Source organism: Octopus bimaculoides, chromosome 7 (genome assembly GCF_046866305.1).
Source record: "Octopus bimaculoides isolate indiv1 chromosome 7, ASM4686630v1, whole genome shotgun sequence".
NCBI classification, from domain to species: Eukaryota; Metazoa; Mollusca; class Cephalopoda; order Octopoda; family Octopodidae; genus Octopus; species Octopus bimaculoides.
The window spans coordinates 13,093,487-13,104,630 of NC_142934.1; positions in this window are offsets into that span (position 1 = coordinate 13,093,487).

The window sequence follows — 11,144 nt, forward strand, 5'->3', positions numbered from 1 at the left end:
TGACAGGTGAGGAGACATTATAAGAGCGAGTTACAAAAAGTGTGGGAGTTACATAGAAACTAAATAATATGCAAAACTACTATAATAGAATCATTTGTTTGTTCTTTTACAAGAGATTTTTTTATTCATTTTTATTCTATTCTTTATATTATTAATTTATAATTCTGCACAAAATAATGTTTATGCTTGAAAGAAAATATTGTTGTTAGCATATCAAAACACGACATGTATTTGAGAACCTTTAAAATATTTTCTTCCCATGAAATAATTAAATAAATAAATCAACGTATATGACCAACATGCAAAAATAAATTAGCTAAGGTTGTTCTGATCTTTTCTTTCTTTAATCTATCTTGGTATTTTCTTTTTCTTCATTCCTATACTCACGTATCTCCGACAATTATCCACGCTTTTATGCAGATTATGTCTGACGATAACCATCAGACCACGAAACTAGACAACAATAACCGACTAAATATTCCTTGTGATGTTCACCTCCAACCACACGTTTGTGAACCAGAAGCAGAACATGGTTGAGCACGCATTCTGACCAAAGCCTTGTGAGTGGATTTGGTACACGGAAACTGAAAGAAACCCGTCGCATATATATATATATATATATATATATATATATATATATATATATATATATGTATGTATGTATATGTGCATACATATTTGTGTGCGTGTGTGTGTGTGTGTGTTACCCCATCATCGCTTGGCTACCGGTGTTGGTGTGTTTACGTCCCATTAACTTAGTGGTTCGGCAAAAAGAGACCGATAGAATAAGTACCTGACTTTAAAAAAAAATAATAAGTCCTGGAGTCGATTCATTCGAGTAAAACACTTGAAGGCGATGCCCCAGCTTGGCCGTAGTCAAATGAGTGAAACAAGTAAAAGATAAAAGATACTACATTTTACTGAGTTATAGAATCGATACAATATCTAACTTTATCAGCGAACAGGATCGAAACCGGGACGTGTGGTTTAAATTAACCGTAATGCCCGTCACAGTAAAAATCAATTTCCTAGCTTCTTGCACCGAGCTTGAGTTTTGTACGAAAGAAACGTCTACATTTTTCCCAAGTACCTAAATCAATGCAAATGAAGCGACCCCAGCCGTGAAGAGCAATCCTTGGGAACTGTTGTTGTATTAACTTAACGACAGGGGAAAATATATTAAAAAAAGTAATAAAAAAATAGTAAAAGTGATGAATGTCGTCTGCTTTATAAACCTTGTTAATTTCAAGCTATGGGAGAAATACTGTTTCCCACCAATGATTCCAAATAAATCTATTGTATTTTATTGTATAACGTGTAGTCTGTATGATTGGTTGTGACACCAGCCTCTCCACGACTGACATCTTAACTCCAATTAGATGTTTACACTAAAGGGTTGTTAGTGTTTATTGTTGTTGTTATCGTCGTCGTCGGCGTCGTTGTTGTTGTTGTTGTTGTTGTTGTTGTTGTTGTTGTTGTTGTTGTTGTTTGATCCCAGGCAAACCCGTCATCGACGGGTCTATTTTCAAAGACAATCCAGCGGTGACCATCTTGACATTCCAAATATAGTTTATCACTTTGTTTCTTGTTGATTAATCCCAGGCGAGCCCTTATTGAACTGGTCTATTTTCAAAGACAATCCAGTGATGACCATCCTGACTGTCCAGATATGGTTTATCACCCTATTATTTGTTGTTGTTGTTTAACCCAAGACGAGCTCTTATTGAACAGGTCTATTTTCAAAGACAATCTGGCGATGACCATCCTGCCTTTTCAAATATAGCTTATCACGCTATTCCAGCCAATTAAATACTATACCAAAGGATTGTTCTTGCCATTGTTGTTTAACCACAGGCGATCCCTTATTGAACAGGTCTATTCTCAAAGACTATCCAGCGATGACCATCCTGACTTTCCAGATATAGTTTCTCACTTATTCTACCCAATTAAATACTATACCAAAGGATTGTTCTTGCCATTGTTGCTTAACCATAGGTGACCCCTTGTTGAACAGGCCTATTTTCAAAGACGTTCCAGCCATGACCATTCCAACTTTCCAACATGTTATATTATCCAATTAAGTATTTAAATACTGCACCGTTCTTGCTTGTTGATGTTGTTGTTGTTGTTTATTAACCCTAGTCAAACTGTTACTGAACAAAGACGTTCTCACTGTGACCATTCTAAATATAAATGCTTTGTCCCCCGAGGGTGGTAGCAAACACAAGGGCTGCATCGGGCAGCACACATTCCAGCCATACCACTCTATTGTATAGAGCATTTTGTGAACAATAGCGTCGTCGGTTTCAGACAATCACAAGTTCACTGCATTTATAGTGGCGAAAGTAACAAATGAACGTCTGTGAATCTTGGGCCGAGAAAATACCAACAGAGACTTTGATCGAAAACACTGTCTCCATGCTGTAAACTGGCACGTGCATTGGGATGTACTTTGATTTGCAGTGAAGGCGCGTGGCTTAGTGGTTAGGGGCATTCGGCTCATGATCGTAAGGTCGTGAGTTCAATTCCCGGTGACGCGTTGTGTCCTTGAGCAAGACACTTTATTTCACGTTGCTCCAGTCCACTCAGCTGGCAAAAATGAGTAGAACCTGTATTTCAAAGGGCCAGCCTTGTCACACTTTGTGTCACGCTGAATCTCCCCGAGAACTACGTTAAGGGTACACGTGTCTGTGGATTGCTCAGTCACTTGCACGTTAATTTTGCGAGCAGGCTGTTCCGTTGATCGTATCAGCTGGGACCCTCGTCGTCGCAACCGACGGAGTGCTCCTTACTTTGATTTGCAGCTTGAGAATATATCTTTTTAGTGTGCGAGCGCGTGCGTGAGTGTGTGTGCATGTTTTGCTGTGTATGTGCTTGCCTGCTCGTATGTATCGGTGAAAGATGTAAAGATCGCGAAAGAAACAACAAAACAAAAAAAAAAAAAAGCGATGCTCGTCGAACGAAGTCCCTTGTGACATTTGTTCTGCATCGAGTTAAAGACACGCCTTTATCACATACTTCCATGAAACTGTAAGTAACCAGGGATTGCCCACTGGAAACCTTCGCAAGAATGCAAACTTCTTCAACGATAACATTTTATATTGAAGAAGATTATTTCTGAATTAATAAATGTTGAAAAATAAATAAATAAATACAATACTGGCCATTATATTGAATAACAAAAGTCAAACCACGGAGCTTATTGTAAAACATATTTCTTATGTTAACGAGAATCTAACCAATGCAACGTAGACGTGGGAGAAGTAAGTAACCTTGACATACATAGGAACATCAACGAGGTTGTGCAGTGTTGAATGCACATTATCTTACTGTTGTGGATTAGCTTTACTGAAACTGAAGATGTTGAAGAAACAAAATGATCTCATTGCTAATGTTCACTGTCTACTGTAATAATTTAAATTGTATTGAACGTTAAATCACCCCGGCACTAACATTCAACATCTGTTATATAGAATGACCAAAATAAGTACAACGCAGTTAAAGTTGCTGTTTTATCTTATAGTAGATCTTATCTCTATTCTCTTGTTGTAGTTTTAACCAACTTGCAGACCCACTACGAATTCGTTGTGCACTTAATAGTTGCATAGCAAGCAACAGGTGGATAATGCATACCTGATTATTACTAAGGCAAATAAGTAGCAAACATGTTTTATGTATGTCCTGTGTGCAATTATGTATGTTTGTATGTATATGTAAACAAACGTAGCAGTCACAGCAACACGTCCTTTTTTTTTTTTTTTTTACCTATTTCTCTGTAGATTGAAGAAAATAATGAACGACCTTCAACCTAATTGATTTTCTGCCCTCGTTGCTGTTTCATCAGAGATGTCAACAATACTTGACCAATCCCAGAGAATTAATGAGCCATTCTGTTTATATGAACTCGAGGGGGTGCTGAAAAGTTCTTGGCTTTGCCTAAAAGAAAATATAGGAGGATCAGTTAATAATGATTTTATTCAACATATTCCGCTCTCAGATTCACACACTTATTGCAGCAGTACTTCAGTTTTTCTAAGACCTATAAGAGAATTCAGAAGGTTAGGTCTCTAACCAGGCTTTTCGCCATATCCTTAAAGCAAGGAACTTTTCAGCCCTCCCTCGAATAAAACCTAGAAGCTACAGAAAACTAGTGCAAGTAAAGTGCATTCCATGAGTACTTAACATTATAATTAATATCAACGGCCTATCAACCGGAAACCCAGTCTGTATAGTATCAAGGAAGCACTCCCTATTCCTCCCTATTCAAGGCCCGAGTTATTGAATTCATTGTCTTCATTCCTCATCAATGGAATATGGTAACTTTGAGTGTTATCTTCTAGGATTCATCTTTTTTATTTATTTCTCTCTTTTTTTCTTTTATTGATTTATTTCTTTTATTTTATTTTCTGCTAATATTGGTAAGAAGCTTGCTTCCCAACCACACGGTTGTGTATGTGTGTGTGTGTGTATGTATATATATATATATATATATATATATATATATATATATATATATATATATATATATATACATACATATATACACATACATATATACATATATATATATATATATATGTATATATATATATATATATATATATATATATATATATATCTATATATATATATATATATATCTATATATATATATATATATATACACATAGCTATGTGTGTGTATCTTTGTTATATATATATATGTATATATATATATATATATATATATATATATATATATATATATATATATATATATATATATATATATATATATACACATAGCTATGTGTGTGTATCTTTGTTGTGTTTGCCCCCTCCTACCCATCACTGCTTGACAATCGATGTTGGTGTGTTTACGTCCTCGTAACTTAGCGGTTCGGCACAAGTAACCAATAGAATAATTACTAGGCGTAAAGAGATAAGTCCTGGAGTCGATTTGTTCGACTAAGACCCTTCAAGGTGGTGCTCCAGCATGGCAGCACTCAAATGATTGAAACAAGTAAAATAATAAAAGAACACACACACGCGTGCGTGCACACACACATACACAGTCAAATATACATACATGTATAAAGTGTTAAACACTTTCGGTATGCAAATTAGGAACTCCTTCATAGAGTGTATATATATATATATATATATATATATATATATATGTTGTTGGTATTTATAAAGTGTTAAATACTTTCGGTATGCAAATTAGGAACTCCTTCACAGAGTAACTGCTGCATTTGTTGAGTATATAAACAGTTTGGCTGCTTGTTTCTCTGGAGGTTGTCTGAATGATGTAGACGCTTCTGATGAGAACCCAATAAGGTTCGAAAATCGAATAAGGTCGTCTGTCATTTTTTTTTCTTCAGTCTGCACAGAAATGGCTAAAGTTTTCCCTGTTGAAAATTATACTATATGTTATATATATATATATATATATATATATATATATATATATATATATATATATATATATATATATATATATATATATATATATATATATATATATATATATATATATATATATATATATATATATATATATATAATAATATTAGGGACAAAATCCAAAATTACAGGTAAAAACTCAATTAAAATCAATTTATAAAAAATTAAAATTAAATTGAGCTTTATAGATAAAATATATATAAAATATATAGTTTTAGGGAAAATAACCAAGTTTCAAGAACTCATTTATTGTGCTTTTAATTATTAATTTTTCTATATGTGATAGTGGATTTTCATCGATGAGTTCTTGAAACTTGGTTATTTTCCCTAAAACTATATATATATATATATATATATATATATATATATATATACTAAAAACGAACCTAACCGCTCTCAAAAATAAAGAAAAAAGAAAAGAAAAAAACGGGAAAATAATCCAGAATCCTTGTCCGGTACCTGATTGATCCCAATGGTAGTCATGGAATGTAAAAGTGGAAGTAGAAAATAGTTACGGCTAAAAGGGAGATAACCGAGAAAGACTTGAAAGTTAACGTTAGATTGTAATCATTTAAAGTAAAGTAAATATAACATAAAATAATCCAGAACCCTTGTCCGGTACCGGATCGACCCCAAAATCTAATCAGTTCGTGCCAGTCACGAGGCCAAACGTCCCTGAAGGTTTCATCCGAATCCATCTAGCGGTTCTTGAGATATCTTGTCCACAGACAAACAAACAAACAAACACGACTGAAAACAATACCTCTGCCTTCGCTAAGGCGGGGGGTAATAAAACAAAACAATAAGAAGAGTGCGACTGTTGTTGGTAATAGATAGAGATTAACTCTGTTTATCAAAATGAAAATGAAACGAATGAAAAATGTCAAATGAAATTAAATTCAAAGATAGGAAATGCTGAAACATTCATAATTAAACCGGAACAACTGCTTTTCTTTCCAAGTAAAATGACGTCATCAGTCTTCGGTCTTTCACAAAAAGTAGCAGAAGGATGGAAAGAAGAAAAAAAAAAGAAAAAAAATGAAGAGAATTGTGGGGAAAAAATTATTCAGTCAAAAAGTTTAGTGTAATTATGGTGGAATTCACCTGCCATTTTATTAATTCCTCCAGGCTGAGATGTCAACAGCTCACAAATATATCTATCCTCATGAGTTTTGAGGACTGAAATTGCAGTGGAGTAAGAGTATTCTTTTGAGAATGTAGACCTTCAGGTCTTCCTCAAATTTACACCCATATGATGTGAAATGCTCCGCAAGTTCCGTGGAACCAGTGTTATTTTGCCTGAGGTCGTAGCTGTGTCCGTTAAATCTTTTTTGTAATCGTTCTATTGTACAACCAACATAAATCATTTTGTGTTTGATGCATTCCGCTGCATACACCACGTGTGAATCCTTATAGGTCCCTCCTGTAAGACAGCGGCTGGACATGCTCTAACCAGTCGGCAGTCAGAGATACAGAAACACTAATACAACCCAGCAGAACAACTGAAAATTAATATTCAAAAACTAGAACATCTACAATCTCCTGTGAGTATTTTAGAATTCCCTCAAAATAAGTCTAGAAACTTACATATCTACAATTTTCTCTGAACGATCATCTTTAAAAACTTTAAAAAATCTTTAATATTTACAATTTCTATGAATACTTTTCCTTTCTCCCTGAACATTCGAAAATGTAAACGTACTTTTTATTGTAAGAACACTACAGTTTTATTGTCTGTTCGGACATACAAACAATCATCTTTAGGAAATTTTAAAACTTTAATATCTACAATTTTCTGTGAAAATTTTACCCTTCTTTTCTTTCCTTTCCTTTCTCCCCGAATATTCGAAAATGTAAACATCCTCTTTATTGCAAAAACTCTACAGTTTTCTCTGGCCGGGCGTACAAACGACCATCTTTAGAAAATTTAAAACTTTAATATCTACAATTTTCTATGAAAATTTTACCCTTCTTTTCTCCCTGACTACTTGAATGTGTAAACAAATTAAACGCACGATAAAAATTAAGGAGACAAGCAGCTGCCAATATATACAAACTGCACAATTACGAAAACTGTAAACACAATAAAACCTATAAAAAGAAATGGAAAATTCAAAACATCTAGGAAAGTAGATTCTGTTATCAGTAGAATAGATACTAAAAATATAGGAATCACTAACTTATTGATCTATGCAGGAAGGAGTACACGTGTCTGTGGAGTGCTCAGCTACTTGCACGTTAATTTCACGAGCAAGCTGTTCCGTTTATCGGATCAACTGGAACCCTCGACGTCGTAAGCGACGGAGTGCCAACAACAACAATCTAATCTTCTAGTAGCTATTTGGGATAGTGATAGAAGATGTGAAACAGAGTATCATAGCAGTAACCGGCAAGCTCTCCAGATATAAGAAAAGAATAGATCAGTATCAACAGAATAGATTATTTGAGACAGACCAGAGGAGATTTTATATTTGCGAAGATATTACTGACTCTATTATCATCAAGTGTAACAATTCAAAATGATAATATCAGAATCAATAATATAGGCGATTGCAGGCCCCAAAAAGCATTAAATAGCTGAAGGATTAAAATTAATCAAAGGACATACTAAGTATGTCTACTTGCTGGAAATAACAGTCAAAACTCTTATTTAAATCGCCGAAAATACACTGCTGTCAATTATATATATACATGGGTTGGACAAAATAATGGAAACACCTAGCATCATAGCATCATAATTTTGAAATATCTATAAAACCGTCAAAAGCTTGTTTATTTTTATGTTTTTTGAATTATTATTAGTGTTGCTTAATACGTTTAGCTAAAATTGCTGTTTCTTATCAGAAATCATCAGGAAAGGGTAATTAAAATTCATCAAAAGGACGGATCTATCGGTCTTTCAAAGAGGTCAAATTATTGGTGCTCGTATGGCAGGTGATAGTATAATGAAAACAACCGAAAAGTTTGGTGTATCAAGAAGTACTATCTCGAAAGTAATGACAGCCTTTGAGAAAGAGGGAAAAACCTCGTCGAAACAAAACTCCGGAAGAAAGCCAAAACTTTCAGATAGGGACTGTCGGACTCCTACGCGAATTGTTAGAAAGGATCACAAAAGTACAGCTCCCAAAATTACTGCAGAGCTTAATGACCACCTCGAGAACCTCGAGTTTCCACAAAAACTGCTCGCCGGGGGCCGTACAAAGCCGAATTTCACGGGAGGGCTGCAATCAGAAAAACCACTACTTTCAAAAACAAACGTTGCAAAGCGTTGAGAGTGGAGTAAAAATCTACAGAATTGATCCCTAGAGCAGTAGAAGAATGTTATTTTCTCGGACGAGTCATCCTTTACCTTATTTACGACCACCGGCCGAGTATACGTATGGAGACAGGCAAAAGAAGCATTTGACCCAGACTGACTTCTTCCAATTGTTAAACATGGAGGAGGATCTGTGATGGTCTGGAGGGCTATATCTTGGAAATCCGCCCGCTTAATGGTTTCCCTTCGTGGCAGAATTAATAGTCAAGATTTTTTAAGCATTTTAACTGATCAAATTCATCTTTTGGTTGCGGAACTGTTTCCAGGAGGAAACGCAATCTTTCAGAATGATAATGCTCCAATTCACACAGCTAAAGTTGTTGCTGAATGGCACGAGGAACATTCTAGTGAAGTTGAACATCTTATCTAGCCACCACAGTCCCCAGTTCTCAATATTATTGAACATTTATGGTGTATTTTAGAAAAACAAGTAAGGAGTCGATATCCTCCACCAACATCACTACAGGAACTGGAGACTTTTTTAGCTGAAGAATGGACAAAAATTCCTTTGGAAACAATTCAAACTTTGTACGAGTCCATACCTCGTAAAATTACTGCCAAAGCTGTAATTACTGCCAAACGCGGTCTTACCCCATATTAAAATAATTTGTTTGAAATTGTTAAGTGTTTCGATTATTTTGTCCAACACCTATATATATATATATATATATATATATATATATATATATATATATATACATATTCAATATATATATATATATATATATATATATATATATATATATATATATATATATATATACATATTCAATATATATATATATATATATATATATATATATATATATATATATACAATAGACGCAGGAGTGGCTCTATCGGAAGAAGATCCGGACTTAGTCCAACTGCGTGAGACCTTGAGCAAATATATTTTACTATAGCCTGCGGCCAACCAGAGCCCGTCGTATATATATATATATATATATATATATATATATATATATATATATATATATATATATATATAGATGTATATATGTATGTATGTGTCTGTGTTTGTCCCCTTCCACCATCGCTTGACAACCGATGCTGGTGTGTTAACATAGCGGTTCGTCTAAAGACCCGGTAGAGTAAGTACTAGGCTTACAAAGAATAAGTCCTGGGGTTGATTTGTTCAACTAAAGGCGGTGCTCCTGCATGGCCGCAGTCAAATGACTGAAACAAATAAAACAATAAAAGAATAGATAGATAGATAGATAGATAGATAGATAGATAGATAGATGTAATTGCGTGTGTATGTGTGTGTTTGGGTGTATGTGTACGTGAGCATGTGTCCATGTTTGTTGTGTGTATTTTTGCATATGCTCCGGTTATGTGTAGACATGTAAATGTGGGGCGTGGCTCCGAGCGTGTGTGTGTGTGTGTGTGTATGTATATGTATATGTATATATATATCTGTGTGTGTGTGTTGAGATAATAGATTACTTTGTAAATACTTTATATTTGAATAGGCAATAAACAGCAGTTTAGTCCATTTTCATTTATCCAGCGAGGAGCGGCGCCGATCACACAACCTCACATACACACACTCCCACACTCACATACAGATCACCACACATACACCCTCACGTACACTCTTACACACACTCTCACACGTACACACTAACGTACACACGCCCTCACACGTACACACTCTCATACAATCACACACACACGCACGCACACAATTACACTCATGAATAAACTCAAGAACTGACACACGTGCACAATGTCACACATACACACGCGCACACACATAAACACGCAAACACTCACTCAAGCACTGTTACAGGTGCGCACACACACACACACACACATATACATGCGCAAACACACACACAGTCACATACTCGCACACGCATATTTACATTCGCACACATACAACTTCAGTCACACCGTATCAATATCTTTATCTGTCAACTTATTTACACACACACACATACATAGACAAACACACACACACACACACACACACCTGTCTATACACATATTCTCTCCTGCCACTTTCACTTTCTTTCTCCCACCCTTCATCTCTCCCTCCCTCTTCCACACCCTCCCTCTCCCTCCTTCTACCTTTATCTCCCTCCCTCTATTCTCTCTCCCTCCCTCTATTCTCTCTCCCTCCCTCTATTCTCTCTCCCTCCCTCTATTCTCTCTCCCTCCCTCTATTCTCTCTCCCTCCCTCACTCTTTCTCTCTGTCTCTCTCTCCCTCTTCCTCCCCCTCTCTCAATATCTTTCTTTATTTTTCTTTTCTCTGTTGCTATTGGTCTCTTTCTAATTTTCTTTCTTTTTATGACTTTGCTATTGAAAATCATTTCTTTTTACTTATTTTTCTTTGAAAATTTACATTATTTATATTTTTGTTTTCGTACATACATACAT